Source organism: Malus domestica, chromosome 10 (assembly GCF_042453785.1).
Source record: "Malus domestica chromosome 10, GDT2T_hap1".
Classification (NCBI taxonomy): Eukaryota; Viridiplantae; Streptophyta; class Magnoliopsida; order Rosales; family Rosaceae; genus Malus; species Malus domestica.
The window spans coordinates 20,293,316-20,316,188 of NC_091670.1; the positions used below are offsets into that span (position 1 = coordinate 20,293,316).

The 22,873-nt window shown below is 41.0% G+C and overlaps 1 pseudogene; it reads left to right on the forward strand.

Annotated features, from left to right (window-relative positions):
* The first annotated feature begins 2 nt into the window (after positions 1–2).
* Positions 3–22,743, forward strand: LOC114827402 (mogroside I-E synthase-like; annotated as a pseudogene).
* The last annotated feature ends 130 nt before the right edge of the window (positions 22,744–22,873 follow it).

The following is a 22,873-nucleotide window of genomic DNA, read 5'->3' on the forward strand; positions in this document are numbered from 1 at the left end:
CAATGAAGAATGAGGTCCCTCAGAAGCAGTATGAGAAGCTCTTTGAAACGCTCCACGAAACTAGGCGTACTCAAACATGCGAGCTTGTTACTCCTGTGGACATCAATCATCACTTAGGTGCCCCCCAACACAGAGGGTCACCTTCCTTCAACATGGGTATCCTGATGAGGAATGAGCTAATCATCAAAACATTGATCAACATGAGACTTCTCTAAACCCAGCTGCTTCGACCCAAAGCAGGAGAAGTGGAGGAAGACACCTCTTTGCAGAAGGGTTGGAAGGATCGAAAGTCGTTTATCGTGACTGTCGAGACTTCTTAAAGCAACGTCAAGAGAATCCCTTCCACATATGCTTGAAGATCAATGACCCAAGGGTTTCTGAAAGACTCGATCCCCTCCCACGACCCAGGCCAGCTGCTAATCTAGGGAAGGAACGATAGGTCCCAAAGAAACATGAAGGTACATGGGACTTTGAGGTATTTCGACAAACTCGCCCTAGAAGTCAGTACGGCGAGTCCAAGGAAAAATCACATACCTTTGTTCAAACTTTCCTACTTCCAAGAGGCGATGGAGACTTACAAAAGAAAATCCCAATGGTACATGACTCCACTCAGGACCCCCTTGTCCTACAGCTTCTTGAGGAAGTAAACAAGTTGAAGGCCGAACATCAGGCTGAGATACCTAACTGGAACCAACCCAGGCCTGGCCCTTTCACAAGGAGGATCCTCGACACCCCCTTCAAGCGAAGACAAAACAAAAGCTTGGTTTACAACTCTATACTGGAAGGGATGACCCAATTGAACACCTTAACCTCTTTGAGTCCACCATGGCATATCGGATGCACACTGACGAAGCGCGATGTCTTCTCTTCCCCTCCACCCTCTCTGGCGGAGCTCTAAACTAGTATTGTCGTCTTCTACCTGAGACAGTAGACTCATTTGAGGAACTGAGGAAACTGTTTGTCTCTCAACATATCTTTCAAACTGATCGCTTGCATTCTGCAGATGACTTGTACACTATTCGCCAAAAGCCAGACGAGTCATTACATATGTATATTGGCCGCTTCAGCCATGAGTATTCCCGTTGTGCCGAGGCAGACGACAAGACTGCCCTCAAAGCCTTTACAGCAGGCCTACATGACTATTTCTTCAAGTACATGATAAATGCCAACACTTGGAAGACTTACTCTGAGGTGATGGCACAAGCTTACAACCATGCCTCCGCCGAGGCAAGGACATATCAAGGGAAACCCCCCACAGCCACCCTTTATCAGCAAGTAGGGAGTGGAAGCTAGATCCAACCAAATGAGAAGACCTCGACCTTCAAAACTGCAATTGTGCCTCCCCCTGCCTTACTTAATACTTTGCCAAGTCAACAGACATATCAATCTCAAGGCAAAAGGAAAGATTTCCATCCTCACCAGTCTCATTTTAGTAAAAGGAGTAAGGGACACTACCGCGATAACCAAGGGTATCGCCATGATAATCCCCAACCCTAGGCAGTCAACACAGTGGGTCAAGCATGTGTCAGGATAGCTTCTACCCTGAGGTATGAGGCATACACACCCTTGAACGCCACATGCGTGGCCATTTACCCCAACATAGCACACTTGATATCGAAACCAAAGCTGAGGCACCCAGATTACAAGCCCACGAAGAACACGGGCACGTTTTGCTGCTACCACAAGCATAACGGCTATGACGGCGAGAAGTGTATCACCCTTCAGGATCATGTTGAAGCTTTGGCACGCGAAGGAAAAATTGATCAATTCCTCCTTCACCCTCTAAGGGGTAACCGTAACCAACGCCAGGTGAATGTGATATATTCCATAAGTGGTGGCACACCCATATCTAAATCTTCCAACAGGGCCATGAAAAATAATGAACGAGCTTTAAGGTCTGTCCACCAAGTGTTTCAGGTGGAAGACATCAGGGGAGGTAAGTAACAAAAGCCTAATTGGGATCCAATATGTTTCTACCCTAAGGAAGAAAGAGGTACCATCTACCCTCACAACGACCCACTGATTGTGGAAGCTCACATAGCCAACTTTGAAGTACGACGAATCCTGGTAGACACGGGGGCTTCAGTTAACATCATGTTTGCTGAAGCTTTCAAGGCACTTAATGTAGCTGAACACTTGCTCGATCGCTCGATTTCCCCTCTGATAAGCTTCTCCGGTGATATCGTGCAACCTTTGGGGAGCATACACTTACCTTTCACCATTGGTACAGGCCTTTACACAGCTACCATTACCACTAACTTCCTGGTGGTTGATTGCCTAACGACATACAATGTCATCTTCGGACGCACAGGCATTAATGATCTCAAGGCCATGGTATCCACACATATGTTGTTGAAGAAATTTCCAACCCCCTATGTCAATGGTTACATCAGAGGAGATCAACTTAGTGCACGATCATGTTACAACATTTCGGTCAAGCAACAATGATGCGAATAATATAAGCACACAAAATTTAACCCTCTTTTTGACAATTGTAGTATAGATGTAAGTAGGGTATCGTTCTAGGCCGGGGATTAGGAGGGATTGCTAATCTATTCTAAATTAATTTAAAAATATTAAACAAGACTCAAGGACACAAAACTAGGCTAAAAACTCTAATAACTCGAAACACACTTAGAATGACTCAAAATAATGAAAACAATCAAATTAGACACTAGGAATTGAAATGGACGGAAATTGAATTAAAAGACTAACAACAATGAAAACTAACTAAATAATATAATTTAATAATGGGGGGGGGTTTGGTTTTGACGAGAAGTAAATTAAACTTAAATAAATTACAGAATTGACAAAAGCATGAAATTAAGGTGAAAGGATAGGTGACGGACTAGCTAGAGGGTTCTTCTCCACACATGACACATATGCAACCTAAATTGATTTTCAGTTGTTCTTTCAATAAATTGTAAATCTCAACGCCCCAAATTAACCGTGAATTGCACTAATTAACCCTCAGTTTTTCCACAAGTTATTGGGTTGGATGATTGCATACGACAACCCAAAACATTCCCTACAAGTTCCCTACATGAATTGCATAATAGAGATACAAGCAAGAATCATTAAGTTCTATGAAAAACATAAGCATTGACGAGGCATTCGTTACTATGATTTGCATGAAACTTATGCCAAGAATTTACTTAACGTGATTGTGACTAGCAACCTTCACTACTTGTGAATATAAGTTCATAAAGATTAGGTGAAACTCCCTTATATTCTAGCGTCAAATTCATGCATGTAAATTAAGTATGCATTCTTAATCGACATACAAAAATAAGCTATCAATCAAGCAGTTAAGCAAATTAAATCACAACTCAGAAATCACAACTGAAGGTAATCAATTCATATTACAAATATATTCATGGCTTTGAATTAACCTCTAGCCAAAATAAATTTAGTTACACATTATTAAAACAGAAATAAAATATAAGTTTGGAAAGATTTAACCGAGAAAGAAGGCAGCTTGCTCCTTCTGTTTTTCTCCCCGCAAGCGCTGCTTCGCTGCTTTTTCTGTCAGTTTCTTCCCTGCTCTCCTTATTTTCTGCCTTCCCCCGTTTCTCTTAGTCTCTCCCCGTGTCTCTATCTCTCTCCATGTCTCTATCTCTCTCCCCGTGTCTCTATCTCTCTCACCTCCACTCCCCTGCCTCTCTGGCTTCCTTTTATTTTCTGCTTTCCAGTCCGTGTCCCACTTCTCTTCTTTTCTCTCTGCGCCTGCTGTCCACTGACTTCTGCTCTCTGTCAGTTTTCTTCTTTTATTTTCTGCTCCTCTCGTTTCTCTCGGTCTTTCCCCCACCTCTTATTCTTTTATTTTTCTTTTCTGCTTGCCACTCATTCTGTGTCCTCCTTCATGCATTTGCTGCTGTATGTTAATCATTCATCATGATTTTATGCTTTCTTTTATTGTTGTCTGCCATTCTTTGCTTTTATCATTTTCTGTTTTTCTTTCCGCCATTCTTTTCTTCTTTCTTTTATTCCTCCATCATTCCATGTCTCCCCTCTTATTTATTTTCTTATTCTTCTTTCTCCACACAGTCCGCAAGTCTCTCCCTTTCCTTTTTTATTATTCAATTTCTTGATAGTCCACTTCCTTCCTTTGTTTAATGCCGTGTTGCACTCTGTCTTTTCTCTATTCTTTTCTGCCCATTTTGTTTGAAATTAATCCTACAACAAAATTAACTGTACATTAACACAAGGTAAGGTAAAATGCCACAATTTTAACACAAAAACATCCAAAGACTTTAGAAATGAATGGTATAAATGCATGAAATATATGAGTGATCAAACAACACCTGCATGTGCCTAAGGAAACCCTTTCTATACATGACCAAGTCATAAAGACCAGCCCAGACGAAGCTAACTTGGATCTTCACGGTGGCAACAGTCAACCCAACGATCCTCGAGATGACTCTTTCACCTAGCAAGCACAACCCGCTGAAGAGTTGGAGAAGGTCTCTATCTCAAAAGATTATCTGGATCGCATGGTGAAGATTGGCACCACCTTGTCACCACCTATTCGGTTGGCATTGATATCTTTTTTGCAAGAGAACACTAAGGTCTTCGCTTGGTCATATGAGGACATGCCAAGCATCTCTCCCGATATCATCTATCATCGCTGAAGTATTGACCCCAAGACCAAGCCAATGAGACAGAAGCGAAGATCCTATGACGCTGAACGGTACAAGGCAATGAAGGTAGAAGTTAAAAAACTCAAAGGCATATGCTTCATCCGTGAAGTCAATTATCTAACGTGGGTAGCAAATGTTGTCCTTGTTAAGAAGAATCCGACCAAGGAAAGTCTCCTGCTTCAAAAGGTCTTGTGGAGAATGTGTGTCGATTACACCGACCTAAACAAAGGATGCCCGAAGGATAGCTTTCCTCTTCTTCTTATAGACAGACTTATAAACTCTACAGCAGGGTGTGAACTTCTGAGCTTCATGGATGCTTACTCAGGATACAACCAAATCCTCATGAACCCTCCGGACCAAGAACACAAAGCATTCACTACTGACAGTGGACTATATTGCGATAAAGTCATGCCCTTCGGCCTAAAGAATGCAGGAGCAACTTATCAGAGACTGGTCAATTCAATGTTCGCCGAACAGACTGGGAAGAGCATGGGTCAAGAGCAAACATGATGACCAACACATCACCAACCTATCTGAAACTTTCACCATTCTGAAGAGGTATCGAATGAGGTTGAACCCCAACAAATGTGCCTTTGGTGTAGGCTCTGGTAAATTCTTAGGCTTCATGATAAGCCAATGAGGCATTGAGGCTAATCCCGAGAAGATCAAAGCAATCCTCGACATGAAGGAATCGGTAACTTCAAAAGACATCCAGAGCCTTATTGGCAAGGTGGCAGCCTTAACTAGGGTCATCTCTAAGGCCACAGACAGATGTGCTCCTTTCTTCAAAGCACTTAAAGGAAATAAGAAGTACATTACATGGACTGATGAATGTGCTGAGGCATTTAAGAACCTCAAAGACTGCATGAGTAAAGCCCATTTGCTCTCCAAACCTGAGGTTGGTGGCACTCTCATTATCTATTTGTCGGTATCAGCTTCAACAGTAAGTTCCATTCTCATTCGAAATGATGGTAATGTCGAACGGCCTGTCTACTACGCTAGCAAGGCCTTACAAGATGCGGAGACACGATACTCTAACATCGAGAAATTAGCTCTAGCATTAGTCATGTCTGCTCGAAAACTTCGCCTTTACTTCCAAGCACACTACATCATCGTGCTTACCAATCATCATTTTCAACAGATACTTCAAAGTCCTGACACTTCTGGGCGAATGATCAAATAGGCGATAGCATTGGGTGAGTTTGACATCTCCTACCAACCAAAGCCAACTGAGAAGGGCCAAGCAGTGGCAGACTTCATCGTCGACTTCACATATCCTGTTGACATTGTTTCTACACCTAAAGAAGTGGTTTCATTACCCTCGGGAGCTCAGAAAATAGAACATGGAGTCTATATGTTGATGGCTCGTCCAACCAACAGGGTTGTGGAGCAGGACTAGTCCTTACGACCCCTGACAAAGTGGCGATAGAGTATGCTCTTCGTTTCAAATTCAAGGCGTCGAACAATGAGGCCGAATATGAAGCCATCCTAGTAGGCTTACGTTTGGCCAAACACCTTGGGGTTAAACAAATGGATATTACTGGCCAACACTCCACCAAGATGCCATCAAAATATCCCGCTCATGTGATAAGTGTCAACGCCACGCAACTATTCCTCACTCCCCTCCCGAGCCGCTCACTCTTATGATCTGCCCTTGGCCCTTCGCCCAATGAGGACTTGATTTAATCGGCCCAATGCCTGCAGGGAAGGGCAAGGTTCGCTATGCAATCGTTGCAGTTGACTACTTCACAAAGTGGCCGAAGTAGAACCCTTGGCAACCATTATTGAGGCAAAAATAGAAGACTTCGTATGGAAGAACATCCTTTGCAGATTCGGCATTCCCAATGCGATAGTCACTGACAACGGGTGACAGTTCGACAACAATAAGTTCAGGATGTTCTGCTCTAAGTTCAACATCAACTTATGTTTTATCCCCCCAGCTCATCTCCAGTCTAATAGACAAGTTGAAGCCATCAACAAAATAATCAAGCGAACTTTGAAAACCAACTTGGACAAGGCTAAAGGTTGTTGGCCAGAATTTGTACCCCAAGTTCTTTGGTCATACCACACTTCGTATCGGACATCAACAAGAGAAACCCCATTCTCATTTGCCTTTGGTACAGAGACAGTTGTCCTAGTTGAGCTTGAGCCAGCAACGTTCCGAGTCCAAAACTTGAGGAACACAGAAACCCTCAACTTAGATCTAGTTGAGGAACACAGAAACCAGGCTCACTTGAGGAATGTCGCCTACAAGCAGCACATATCCAACTACTATGACTCCAGGGTCAAACCTCGTTCTTTCAAAGTAGGGGACTGGGTATTGAAGAAAAGATTACTCTGCGACAGAGCCCCGAGTGAAGGAACACTTAGTCGAAACTAGGATGGACCATTTGAAGTTGTTGGCATCAGTCGCCCTGGCTCCTACAAGCTTAGAAGCTCCGATGGCAAGACCATTGGCCATCCATGGAACGCTGATCACTTGAAGTACTATTACAAGTAAACTCACATTGTACAAGTGTTAAGCTTCAGTCGTTCGGCATCCTATGTAACGAAGACTATTTGGCATGAATTCAATAAAGAGGTGATTTAGACAACTCGGTCCTAATCCTCTTACATTCCTAGCAATGAAACACTTAGGTTCAAAGCTTCAACATGAATGCTTCCAACATGAAACAAATTCTAATTATATGTCAACAAGACTATACAAATAAACGAACAGCTTCACAGTATATTCGTTCAATCATACATCCAACACATTCGTACATAAGCCAACTGTGCTTTGAAAGGGTTCAACATACTTTGTGTCATTCAACACTTGCTACAATGTGCCTAGACACCTTGCCCTTATTCTCACCAACCAAGTGATGAAATGTGAAGAAGGAACTCATCTTCATGCCACCAACCAGGTGATGAAATGTATAACCCGTACTCTCCTTCATGCCACCAACCAGGTGAAGAAGGAACTCATCTTCATGCCATCAACCAGGTGATGAAATGTACAACCCGTACTCTCCTTCATGCCACCAACTAGGTGATGAAATGTACAACCCGTATTCTCCTTCATGCCACCAACTAGGTGATGAAATGTACAACCCGTACTATAATATCATATGGCAACTTGCCACTCATGCCACCAACCAGGTGAAGAAAGAACTTATCTTCATGCCACCAACCAGGTGATGAAATGTACAACCCGTACTCTCCTTCATGCCACCAATCAGGTGATGAAATGTACAACCCGAACTCTAATATCATTTGGCAACTTGCCACTCATGGCACCAACCAGGTGAAGAAGGAACTCATCTTTATGCCACCAACCAGGTGATGAAATGTACAACCCGTACTCTAATATCATTTGACAACTTGGCACTCATGCCACCAACCAGGTGATGAAATGTACAACCCATACTCTCCCTCATGCCACCAACCAAGTGATGAAATGTACCACTCGTACTCTAATATCATTTGGTAACTTGCCATTCATGCCACCAACCAGGGGAAGAAGGAACTCATCCTTGTGCCACCAACCAAGTGATGAAATGTGATGAAAGGTGATGAAAGAACTCACCTTCGTACCACCAACCAAGTGATGAAAGCAACTCACCATTCATTCCACCTACCAGAAGACGAGTGGTACAACTTGTACATGTGAACTCCTAGCATTCACAAATAATCAAAAACCCTCAAGCTTGACAACTCAACTAGGGGAGCACTTATGCCCAACAAGAGTTATAGTCACCAACAAAGCCTTATTGCAAGCCAACAACAACTTCAGTGCATGGCATACGAAGATCAAGCTATTCAACCCTCTTGCATCTGCTTCAAACATTTCCCCACTGTAACAATGCAAACACTACAACTCGTAGAAAGCTTCACACACTCTTGATCAGGACAGTGTGAAGCAAAACCAATTTATGGTGCCAACAAGAGCTTCATCAAAGGAGGGCAACCACAATTCTCAAAAGCTTCACACACTCTTGATCAAGATAGTGTGAAGCAAAATCAATTTATGGTGCCAACAAAAGCTTCATCAATGGAGGGCAACCACAATTCTCAAAAGCTTCACACAATCTTGATCAAGGCAGTGTGAAGCAAAATCAATTTATGGTGCCAACAAGAGCTTCATCAATGGAGGGCAACCACAATTCTTAAAAGCTTCACACACTCTTGATCAAGACAGTGTGAAGCAAAACCAATTTATGGTCCCAACAAGAGCTTCATCAAAGGAGGGCAACCACAATTCTCAAAAGCTTCACACACTCTTGATCAAGATAGTGTGAAGCAAAATCAATTTATGGTGCCAACAAAAGCTTCATCAATGGAGGGCAACCACAATTCTCAAAAGCTTCACACAATCTTGATCAAGGCAGTGTGAAGCAAAATCAATTTATGGTGCCAACAAGAGCTTCATCAATGGAGGGCAACCACAATTCTTAAAAGCTTCACACACTCTTGATCAAGACAGTGTGAAGCAAAACCAATTTATGGTCCCAACAAGAGCTTCATCAAAGGAGGGCAACCATGATTCTCAAAAGCTTCACACACTCTTGATCAAGAGAGTGTGAAGCAAAACCAATTTATGGTGCCAACAAGAGCTTCATCAATGGAGGGCAACGACAATTCTCAAAAGCTTCACACACTCTTGATCAAGACAGTGTGAAGCAAAACCAATTTATGGTGCCAACAAGAGCTTAATCAATGGTGGGTAAACACAATTCTCAAAAGCTTCACACACTCTTGATCAAGACAGTGTGAAGCAAAACCAATTTATCGTACCAACAAAAGCTTTATCAAAGGAGTTCAACCACAATTCTCAAAAGCTTCACACACTCTTGATCAAGATAGTGTGAAGCAAAACCAATTTATGGTGCCAACAAAAGCTTCATCAATGGAGGGCAACTACAATTCTCAAACCTTCGAAGCAAATTCAAGACTGTTCGAAGCAAATTCAATTTATATGGTTCATCCAAACCTTCGACTACTACAAGGTGTGGCTTGCATCACAATCTCTTGCTCAACAGTGTGGAAGAAAATTTGTATATGTTGTCTCTCCCACATTTTCAAATTTCTAGTTTCCGAAAAAACAAAAAAACAGAAAAAAAAGGGAAATTCAACAAAAGCTTCAACTCCAAAGCTTCATCAATGGAGGACAACTACAAATTCTCAAAAGCTACACACTATCTTGATCAAGATAGTGTGAAGCAAAATCAATTCATGGTACCCAACAAAAGCTTCACCCATAAAAGCTTCACCAACAAAAGCTTCACACTATCTTGATCAAGATAGTGTGAAGCAAAATCAATTCATGGTACCCAACAAAAGCTTCACCTATAAAAGCTTCACCAACAAAAACTTCAACTCTAAAGCTTTACCAACAAAAGCTTCATCAATGGAGGACAACTACAAATTCTCAAAAGTTTCACACTATCTTGATCAAGATAGTGTGAAGCAAAATCAATTCATGGTGCCCAACAAAAGGTTCAACTCCAAAGCTTAACCCACAAAAGCTCCACCCACAAAAGCTTCACCTACAAAGCTTCAACTCCAAAGCTTCACCTACAAAAGCTTCAACACAAAAGCTTCACCCACAAAAGCTTGACCTACAAAAGCTTGACCCACAAAAGCTTGACCCACAAAAGCTTGACCCATAAAAGCTTCACCTACAAAAGCTTCACCCACAAAAGCTTGACCCACAAAATCTTGACCCACAAAAGCTTGACCCATAAAAACTTGGCCCACAAAAGTTTGACCTACAAAAGCTTGACCCACAAAAGCTTGACCCACAAAAGCTTCACCTACAAAAGCTTGACCCACAAAAGCTTCACCCATAAAAACTTCAGCTACAAAGCTTCAACACAAAAGCTTCACCAACAAAAGCTTCACACTATCTTGATCAAGATAGTGTAAAGCAAAATCAATTCATGGTGCCCAACAAAGCTTCAACCTCAAAGCTTCACCTACAAAGCTTTAAAAAAAATATATATATATATATATATATATATATATTCATAAATTCGAAATTTCAAAAATTCTGAAATTCGAAATTTCAAAAATTCTGAAATTCGAAAATTCAAAAATTCAAAAATTCAAAATTTCAAAATTTCGAAAAAAAAAAACGAAAAAAAATTTGGAAAAAAAAATTTACCTAGGCCTCATCTTCTTTGGGCCTAACAACTTTCATAACAAATATATATAAAGGAGTTTTAGGCTATCACTTAGAAAGGAAGTGCCTCATTCGTTAACTCCCTTGACCGGAGACTTGGGGGACTCCTACCATATGCTACTGTACCTTGATACTCGGAAGTCTCACGACCACTCAGTGACTTGGATTTTTCAAGTCTCCAAACGAGAAGTTTTCCTCACTCGGGAAATTAAGGAAGCGCTACCTCAACCTACATGCTTTACTCACAAAGCTTCAATATACAAGCTTCAACAAAAGGAAGAATTCAAAGAACTTAGTGAAGAAGGCCTTAGTGTATTTAACACAATACGTTGAAATGAAGCAAGGCTTGTTTATTGATATCTCCGATAAGTTACAAATATGTACATATACATGAATCAAAATAAACAAACAAGATGGAGCCTTCACAAAGGTTGCTCAGAAGAAGTCTCAGCAGTCGGCAGAGCCTCAAAAAGAGGAGGCACCACGGGGTGATTATTCGGAGCCTTAATACTAGGCAGAACCCTAGAAGGAGGAGGCACCGAAGGTTGATCATTTGGAGCTTCATTACGCAGTACAGCCCCAGAAGATGAAGGCAATAAATGCCATTGGAACCCACCCACAAACCTCTGATGATCAAGTAAAATCTGACCATCAGATTCCTGCAGCTGGTCGAGCTTCCTTTTCATGTTTGTAGCATAGTCATGTGCGAGCCTATGCAACTGTTTATTCTCATCCTTGAGCCCTCTAATCTCCGGTTTGAGACTTATCACTTCAGCCACCAATGATTCAACTTGGCGGGTTTGAGCAAATAGGCGTTGGGCCATATTAGACACAGAACCTGCACACTGAACACTGAGAGCCAGAGAATCCTTAACAGCCAACTCATCAGACCGTTTAGAAAGTAGTATGTTATCTTTGGGAGTAAGAAGGTTCATGGCCATCATCGCAGCGGTCATATCATTCTTCATCACAGAGTCCCAAACGATAAGAGGACCAGTAGGGGATAAGAAGGATGGGCGCCATATGTTGTCTTGAGAAGGCATGGCTACCTCTTCACCAAAGTTTAAGTCAAAACGATGGTCGAATGGGCCAGACATTCTCAGAAATGGTGAAGGAGAAATGAGGTGCAATAAATCTCAGAAGTAAGGGGAAAATTCCTACAAGCAATAACTCTCTGAATGTACTTCTTCCACACAATTGGTGCCCTTATAAAAGAAAGGGCAACAGGGTCGTTGGTTCAAACATCGAAGAGGCACCACTCTCCGGATTCCGAAGAGGCACCACTTTCCACGTGCAACATTAGCTCCTCGAGTACCACAGATAACTTTGCCAAAGATCTCTGACAACGTTTAGACACATAAATTTTGAAGGTCCAGCTACCCTACTATTACCCACAAGGGTAAAGGAACAGCACCACTGCTTGATAACTAGAAAGTCTCAACGTGTATCAACCTCCGTGCTCCGTGGCAAGGCAGACTGGCAAAAATGCCCAACCTTTACTCACATTCGAGAAAACACTCACAACAAGATTACTTGCTCAAAAATTGAAGAGGCACAGCTCTCCGAATCTCGAAAGCCAGACTCCCAACAAGATTACGTGCTCAAAAATCAAAGAGGCACCGCCCTCCGAATCTCGAGAGCCAGACTCCCAACAGGATTACTTTATCAAAAATCGAAGAGACACTGCTCTCTGAATCTCGAGAGCCAGACTCCTAACAGGATTACTTTCTTAAAAATAGAAGAGACACTGCTCTCCGAATATCAAGAGACAAACTCCCTACAGGATTACTTTATCAAAAATCGAATAGACACTACTCTCCGAATCTCGAGAGCCAGACTCCCAATAGGATTACTTTCTAAAAAATCGAAGAGACACTGCTCTCCGAATCTCAAGAGTCAGACTTCCTACAGGATTACTTTATCAAAAATCAAAAAGACACTGCTCTCTGAATCTCGAGAGCCAGACTCCCAACAGGATTACTTTCTCAAAAATCGAAGAGACACTGCTCTACGAATCTCAAGAGTCAGACTCCCAATAGGATTGCTTTCTCAAAAATCGAAGAGGCACCGCTCTCTGAATCTCAAGAGCCAGACTCCCAACAGGATTACGTGCTCAAAAATCGAAGAAGCACTGCCCTCCAATCTCGAAAGCCAGACTCTCAACAGGATTACTTTCTCAAAAATTGAAGAGACACTGCTCTTCGAATCTCAAGAGTTAGACTCCCAACAGGATTGCTTTCTCAAAAATCGAAGAGGCACCATTCTCTAAATCTCGAGAGCCAGATCCCCAACAGGATTGCTTGTTCGAAAACTGAAGAGGCATCGCTCTCCGAACTTCGAGAGCCAGATTTCCTTGGATAAAGCTTGTCTGCAATCTTCACACGCAACATCATCTTTCCAGATACCACATACCACTTTTTCAAAGTGCTCTGACAAAGTTAAAACACGTGAAGCTTGCAGCTCCCACTACATTGCTATGACTAAGAAGGGTAAATGAATAGCACTACTACTTGTTGTTAAGGAGACTTGTATATATGTCGACCTCCATCCTCCACAGCCAGGCAAACCTGCATATAAAAAAAATGCTCAACCTTTCTTCACATCCAAGAGGGCACTCTCAGCAGAGTCTCTCGAAATACTCAGCTTTTTTTCCTCCCGATAATACCTCTGCAAACAAGCCACACCAGAGCAAGAGTATCTCATATCATCAAGGTTAACAGCAAGAGTATCCCATATCATGTTTTTTCCCTATCTTTGCCTTTGGCCTTGTTCTTACCTGCAAGACAAGGAGAAAGAGAGCAATCAGTCAGCACTTGGAATCAAGCTTCTAGTCAGGAACTGACTGCCTGAAACCCCTTACCTGGCATTGCTCTCGAGTACTCATCTTCAACATCTTATGCTTCCAGAGAAGATACCACATCTGCCTGAGGAACAGATAGGGCAAGTGAAAAGGATACAAGGAAGCATGTGGAGACAAGCGTAACAGAACACGTGCTGATACATCCACTACTTTTTCAACAACAAAAGTATCCCATATCATCAGGGTCGAACGTACTTTAGATTTGATGGACTTATTTTGACCCTCAAATTCTTAAGTCGGCCTTATACTCTGAAGGAAACTAGAAAACCCTCCAGCCCAGTTTAAGAATAAGCCTGTGGAAAGTTACTTCTTCAAAAGCAAAAGTATCTCATATCATCTCTTCTCCATTTTCTTCTCCTTATCCTTGGTGCTATTTACGACACAAAGAGAATGAGAACAATTAACCGGAAGCCGAAGTCGAACCTCCGATCCAAGTTACTTGCTTGGAAGTCTGATTGCTTACCTTGTCTGTTACCTCCTTCGGCAAATCTCCTAGCTCGGCGACTTGGGGGACTCCTACTATAGGGTTTGTATCGCACTTCACCAAGCCTGAAACTACAAGTAAGCTTCAAGTGAAATTGATACATTACCTTGTGCATCTTCATCGGTTAAAGATACCACCCCTAGATGGAGTAAAAGTACTTCCAGAGAAGATGCCACATCTACATATGAGACAGATAAGGCAAGTGAAAATGATACCACACTTCGGTACTTAAAAGTTTCGTGATTACTCAATGGCTTGGATCTTGCAAGTCCCCAACTGAGGAGCTTCCCTCACTCGGGAACTTAGGGGAGCACTGTTTGTACCATACTTGACCAATCCCGAAACTACTGAGCACCGATCAACGTTATACCGTCAAGGACCCAGAAGAGTTTCCCTCCAACCAGGAAGCCAATCACAGTGCGATACGTGTCGACATCAGAAGCCAATTATAGCGCGACACGTGTTAACATCAGAAGCCAATCACAAGACACGTGTCAATGTCAGAATGAAACTAGAAACTCTCTTCTATAAATAGAGATCATTCTCTCACAATATTTTCTAATGTCATTTGTACTAAATCATTCACTAGTACTCACTAAAGGAGAGCTTGAACCTATGTACTTGTGTAAACCCTTCACAATTAATGAAAACTCCTCTACTCCATGGACGTAGCCAATCTGGGTGAACCACGTAAATCTTGTGTTTGCTTTCCTGTCCCTATCCATTTACATACTTATCCACACTAATGACCAAAGCAATCTAGCGAATGTCACAAACTTAACACTTTCTGTTGTACCAAAGTCCTCACTGATTTTGTGCATCAACACTATATTTTTCATAACAAAAAAATTTACACATCTTAGTTGAAACTACTTGGAAGTGCTTCTTGAAGAACCATTGGGTATGTACTTCTTTAGAAAAAGCATCCATGAGCCAAAAGCACTTTTTTTTTTTCTACCTAATGCAAATGACAAACGTTTTTAGCCAGTCCAATAGCAATTTTAAACCTGCTTTGCATCGCTTTTGCATCTTGAATAGTATATGCTCTTACATGCTACTCCACTATTCTCTTTTAAGTCTACGTGCTTACTTTTTTTGGTCAATGAACATGGTCCTAGGAGAAATTCTTGTTTCTTTATTGATCAATCAACTTATTCACTTGCTTAATTTGAAACTGTTGATGCACAAAATCGGTGAGAACTTTGGTACAACAGAAAATGTTAAGTTTGTGACCTTCACTAGATTGCTCCGGTCACTAGTGTGAATAAATATGTAAATGGATAGGGACAGGGAAGCAACACAAGATGTACGTGGTTCACCCAGATTGGCTACGTCCATGGAGTATATGAGTTCTCATTAATTGTGAAGGGTTTACACAAGTACATAGGTTCAAGCTCTTCTTTAGTGAGTAATAGTGAATGATTTAGTACAAATGACATTAGGAAATATTGTGAGAGAATGATCTCTATTTATAGAAGAGAGTTTCTAGTTTCATTCTGACATTGACACGTGTCATGTTGTAATTGGCTTCTGATGTTGACACGTGTCGCGCTATGATTGGCTTCTGATGTCGACACGTGTCACGCTGTAATTGGCCTCCTGGTTGCAGGGAAACTCTTCTCTGTCCTTGATGGTATAACGTTGACCTGTGCTCATTAGTTTCGGGATTGGTCAAGTATGGTACAAACAGAAACGATTCCTTATGTTTTTTGTTTATGTTTTTGGCACTATATAAAACGTTAACACCCAACTATATAAAAAGTTAACACCCAAAGACTTAAACAACTATATTTGAAAATGGTCTCAGTACACCATTTATCTCTCTCTTTGCACGCCGCTATTTTCTTTAGCCATTGAATTGAACAAACCAAAGCAAAACTAAGAGATAAAATTAAGATAAATCAAAAGAAAGTCGAAAACCAAAAACCAAAAAAGCCGCGTAGAAGATAGAAAATAGTGTTCACAAATAACTTATTTTCTTTTATTTTTTTCATTTTTCATTTTTCAATTACAGAAGGGTAATGAGGACAAAGTTTTCTTTTTCTTGATTTGAATAGGTTTTCAAGAACCATATTTCTCTTTTTGGACCTTTTAATATGCATCCAAGAGACGTATCCAAATTACTTTGGTTCAAAACTAAGAACCTTCCAAATTATCCTATGTGTAAAATCTGTAAGTCTTTGGGTGAACCACGAAACTGTAGATGTTGATTCCTTGGTTCACCCAGACTTGCCTGCCAAGGAATCAACATCTGCAGTTTCGTGGACTAATTGTGCACTACATCTTCCTCCTATATAATTGGGTTCTACATTTTGTGCCTAAATATTCAAACGCATTTCCGAACAAAGCTTTAAATTTTGTAGCAGAAAATGGAGAAAGGACAGCTGAAAGCCTACAAGGCTCACTGCTTGATCTTACCCTATCCGAGCCAAGGCCATATTAATCCAATGCTCCAATTTGCCAAGCTTCTAGATCACAAAGGAGTGAGAGTCACACTCGTGATGACTCGCTTTCTCTACAAGACAATGCACAGCTCAGGATCGAGCTGCGCAGCTTGGGAGACCATCTCCGATGGCTTTGATGATACTGGGAAAGGGGACACAAACATAGACATCTATTTGGAGAGGTTCTGGCAAGTAGGGTCAAAAACTTTGGTCGAGCTTCTTGAGAAGCATTCGAATTCAGGGTCCCCCGTGGATTGTGTTGTCTATGATGCAAGCATGCCCTAGCCCTTGGACGTTGCCAAGAAGCTTGGAATTGTGGGGGCAGTTTTGTTCACTCAGTCTTGTGCTGTTGACAATGTCTACTACCTATAAAACTTTAGTATGCTAGGTTTTCAATTGTGTTTGCACACCCTTTCAATCGAGGGTTGCTTGTATTTATAAGGTCATAAAGATTACATCAGTGGGTTTGAAATACCCTATTTACACTTTAGTTTGAAATTCAAACTTTACAACAGCATAATAAACTTATCTTAGAAACATTCAAAATATTCCTAGACTTATCAGACTCCCTTTGAGATAAAGAAAAATCACGCACACAAGAGACTTTAGAGTTTGAATGTAAATAGGAAGTCTGACTTGGTCTAACATCCCCCCGCAAGCTGACAGGCCTTTGCACAACTGGAAGCTTGGATACCAGCAATTTAAATCGTGATGAAGACAACCCCTTCGTGAATAAATCAGCGGTTTGATCTTGGGAACAAATAAAATTAACCAGAAGTTCTCTTCTAATGACCTTGTCCCTGACATAATGATAATCCACTTCTAAATGCTTGGTTCGAGAATGAAAAACCGGATTGGATGCTAGTGCAATGGATGAAATATTATCACACCATATTTGAGGTTGTAAAAGATTCAAATGCAAGTCTCTGAACAAAGAACGTAACCAAGACAATTCAGCAGCCGTGTACGCAAGCTGTCTTTATTCAGCTTTGGTACTCGACCTGGAAACAATTTTCTGTTTCTTTGAACTCCACGATATTAAATTTTTACCCAAATAGATGCAGAATCCTCCAGTTGAATGACGTGTGTCTAGATTCCCTGCATAATCCGCATCAGAAAATGCGGTCAGAAGAACACCTCCAGGTCTATAAACCAAGCCTTGATCATATGTAGCCTTCAAGTAACGCAGGATTCTCTTGACTGCCATCCAATGAGCGGTGTTAGGTGAATGCATAAACTGGCACACCTGGTTCACAGCATACGAGAGATCAGGTCGTGTAATCGTCAAATATTGAAGGGCACCTACAACATTTTGATATAATTTAGGATTGCCAAATGGTTCACTCCCAAACACACTTAGTTTCTGTTCGGAAGCAACTGGTATCGAGATTGGCTTGGCATTAGTAAACTTGGTACGTTCGAGGAGATCGAGGGCGTACTTGGATTGTGTAAGATGCATACTATCACTACAGTGAGTTACTTCCACACCAAGAAAATAATTTAGAGTGCCCAAGTCCTTCATAGAAAACAAAGTGCCCAACTTCTTTACTAACAGAGCCATTTGATGCGTATTGTTCCTTGTGAGCAATATATCATCAACATAGATAAGTAAGATGAGATAAACTCCCTTCTTATTAAACATGAATAGGGAATAATCACACTTGGATTCTTGAAAACCCAATTCAAGCAAAAAATCAAAGAACCGCCGAAACCAAGCTCTCGGCGCTTATTTTAAACCATACAAACTCCGCTGTAATTACAAACATGATGTGGAAACTGTTTGTCAATAAACCCCATAGGTTGCTTCATATAAACCTCCTCCGTGAGGTATCCATGCAAGAAAGCATTTGTACATCCAACTGCCTTACATGACATTTCTTCGAAACTACCAAGCTAAGTACGAGACGAATTGTGTTATGCTTTACAACTGGACTGAAGGTCTCGTTGTAATCAATCTCTGGTTTTTTATGGAACCCATTAGCCACTAACCTGGCCTTATGCCTCTCTATCGAACATCTACCCTTTTTTTTCTTGAATACCAACTTGTTGGGAAGGAGATTCATGTTCGGATGATAAGGCACAAGACTCCAAGTACCAAACTGTTGTAGAGCATTAAATTCCAAAGCCATTGCATTCCACCATTCTTGGTGCTTGACTGCCTGGCTAAAAAAAGTGGGTTCAACCATTGTTTTGTCAGTAATAACATGTACTGCATACTTAGGATTAGGCTTTTGAATCCCTGCTTTGGACCTCATCATCATAGGATGTTCTAGGAGAGACACCAATGCACTTTGTTGGGATGTAGATGACTAGGAAACAGGCTGTGTTTCTTGGTTCACAGGCACAGATTCTTGCTCATTTGGGATTGGGTCACTAAGACATGGTTCACTAAGGCATAGTTGATTAGGACTTGGCGCACTAAGGCTGGGAAGACTAGAGATTCGTTCAATATGAAACAGTGAAGGGATAGGCATGGGAGAGATATTTAGGATTATATTTGTGGATATAGGCAGTGGAGAGACCAAGTGTGATTGGGATTCTGGGTGGGGAATAGGAATAATGCTAGGCTTGGGTAGACTAGGATTATTTGTTGATTGGGTAGATGGATGAGAATGGTGAAGGTCAAAAGTAAATAAGAGGTCAGTGTTACATAAATTACCTTGTGTGGAGTTCGTTTCCTTGTGAGATGTAAGTTCCTTAAAAGGAAATGAGTCATCATCGAATAGGACATGGCGAGACAAATAAACTTGTCTCATGGACAAATCCAAACACTTGTATTCTTGATGATTCAACGAGTAACCTAAGAAAACACACGACTTGGATTTTGGTTGAAGCTTGTGTTGTGTATAAGGTGTCAACCATGGAAAGCACCCACACCTAAAAACCTTAAGACTCTCATAATTAGGTTTTCTAGAAAATAATTTCTCATATGGAGAAACATTCAATAAAACTCTTGCTAGTAATCTATTAATTAAATAAGTAGCTGTTAAACAAGCATCAAACCAATATTTATTTAGGATTTGAGAATGAGAAAGCATGACAATACTTGTTTCAACTATGTGATGGTGTTTTCTTTCCGCAAGTCCATTTTGCTCAGGGTATTTTGGACATGAAAAACGTTGAGATATTCCCTGTGCAACAAAAAATCGTTGAAAAGCATTACTTTTATATTCTCCACCTTTATCACATTGAAGAGTTTTAATGGACATGTTAAACATATTTTCCACTTTAGTCTTAAACTCAACAAAAATTTGGAAAACTTAAGACTTGTTTTTCATGGAAAAGATCCAAGTATATCGAGAATAATCATCCACAAATAATAAATAATAACGAAACCCTTTAATTGAAATTACTGGTGAACACCACACATCAGAATGTAAAAGTTGCAAAGGAAACTGGGAAACTGAATCAGACAACTTAAAAAGGAGTTTGGTACTCTTCCCAAGGGACAGGAGTGACAAAACATTACATGTGAAGTACCATTAATTGGTACTTGTTTATTGGAAATCAACAACTTAATTATTGACGACGCTGGGTGACCTAAATGAGAGTGCCACTTCTGAGCCAACACATGAATTCCTACGTACGTTGAAAAAATGAGGATGTCCACCGCTACCTGGAAATAGGTATAACCCATTCTTACATCTCCCTCGGAAAAAGCATCATTTGGGTCTTAAGGTTCTTAACAATAAAATGGTCAGGAAAAATTAGTAAATAACAATCATTATCACTAGTAAACCTATGGGCTGAAATGATATTGATAAAGGCAAACGGGCAGTGAAGTATATCATTGAGTTTAAATGAGCAAGAGCCAGTGTAAATGTGATTTGAACCAAAATGAGAAATAGAGAGTCCAGTGTCATTACCTACTCCACCAACATTTTCATTACCATTATACTCCTTCGCGTTCACTAAGTTTTGAATGTTCGGAGTCACATGCGCGTTTGCTTCGGTGTCGAGCAACCAAGTCCCATTTTGTTAACAGTTCAAGGTGATGGGTGAGGACGCCATGGCAGTGAGACATTTGGTTGGAATACGTCCCTTATATGCAACATTCATGCGCTGATAGCAATCTAGGGCAGGATGTCTAAATTTCCAGCAAATTTGACAAGTAATTATTTCACCTCTAGAGTTGTACCGTTCTCCATTGATGGCAGGATTACGCTGGTTATTTTTTTCGAGGAATAAAGCCTTGTTGGTTCACATTAGCAAAACCTCTACGGTTGGACGGAAAACCACCTCGTCCGGAACCTCGAAGACATGCACCACGTCCTCTAGTAGTCACAAATGCATTCACTAGAGTAGACTCCACCACATGAACAATTTGATCCGCCATTCGTCTCTCTGTTGTCAACAAGAGAGCTTCGAGAGTTAGATACATGATAGGGGTATCACGTACTTGAGCAGCATTCACAGTCATCTCATATGTAGGACCAAGGTTATTCAAGATAATTTAGACAAGTTCATCATCATCAATAGGTTTGCCAGCTAGGGCAAAGTTGTTAGCAATTGAATTCATTCTATCAAGGTAATCAGCAACAGACATCTCACCTTTTTTGGTTTGAAGCAATTCATTTCGAAGACACAAAATGCGATTTTGAGAAGACGAAGCGTATTGTTGTTCCAAAGCCTCCCATGTAGCACCAGAGGTACGTTTACTTGCCACAGCTAACAAGACAAACGCCGTAAATGAGCAATTAATCCAACTTAGGATCATTTGGTCTTGCTGCATCCACATAGTTAGGCTACATTGATAGCAATGGTGCCAAGAAGGTATTTAGGAGGACAAACAATGGACCCATCCACATAACCCATCAGATCACGACTTCTCAGTATTGGTAGGATTTGAGCCAACCACAGTTGTTAGTTGGTTCTGACAAGCTTGATGTTCACAACAGTTGTCATATCGGATGAAAAAGGGTACATATAATTCATTTGAGGAATGGGGTGGTTGGGGGTGGAGTTGGCTGGCTGGGAAGAAGCTACGTTGTTGTTGTCAGCCATGGAAAAAAATTGCAGGATCTTGTCGTTAGGCAATTAGGCTCAATACCATGTAAAACTTTGGTAGGCTAGGTTTTCAGTTGTGTTTGCACACCCTTTCAATCGAGGGTTGCTTGTATTTATAAGGTCATAGAGATTACATTAGTGGGTTTGAAATACCTTATTTACACTCTAGTTTGAAATTCAAACTTTACAACACATAATAAACTTATCTAAGAAACATTCAAAATATTCCTAGACTTATCAGACTCTCTTTGAGATAAACAAGAATCACGCACACAACAGACTTGAGAGTTTGAATGTAAATGGGAAGTTTGACTTGGTCTAACACTACTATGTCCACATAGGGCTGTTGAAGCTTTCTCCTGCTGATGGTCAGTCTCAAATTTCACTTCCCTGGTTGCCAACGCTTGATCCTTTGGACTTTCCATCTTTTGTTTACGATTGTGGATCTAACCCGACTTTCTACAAAATGCTTGTGGGTCAGTTCTCGAATGTCGACAGAGCTAATTGGGTCATGTGCAACACATTTTATGAGTTGGAAGAACAAGTGAGTACATTATGAAGTTTTCTCACTCATTTTTAGTCACATTGCCTTAGCTTTGATTTGATTAATTTTTAGTTAGTTCTAGTAAATTAAACTAATTGCTATTAATTTTTCTGCCTAGGTGGTAGATTGGATGGCTAAGCTTTGTTGATTGAGAACCGTTGGACCAACTATACCTTCCAACTACTTGAATAAGCGACTCAAAGATGACAAAGAATACAATGTCAACCTCTTTAAATCAGACAATGATGTCTGCATAAAATGGCTAAACGAGAGGCCAAAAGGTTCTGTTGCTTATGCATCGTTTGGCAGCCTTGCGAAACTCGAAGATGAGTAAATGGTGGAGCTGGCTTGGGGCTTAAGGAAGAGCAAAAGTAGTTTCTTGTGGGTGGTTAGAGAATCAAAAGCAGCCAATGTCCCAAAAAGGTTTATCGAGGAGACATCCGAGAAGGGTTTAGTGGTCTCGTGGTGCCCCCAAATGGAGGTTTTGGCTCACAACACGGTTGGATGCTTCATCACACATTGCGGTTGGAACTCGACTTTGAAGGCATTGAGTTTGGGGGTTCCGATGGGGCATTGCCACTATGGAGTGACCAGCGTATGAATGCCAAGTACATTATGGATGTGTGGAAAGTAGGGATTAGAGCTCCAACTGATGAGAAAGGGGTTGTCATACAAGAAGTAGTAGAACAATGTATAAGTGAAGTAATGGAGGGACATATAAGGGTAGAAAT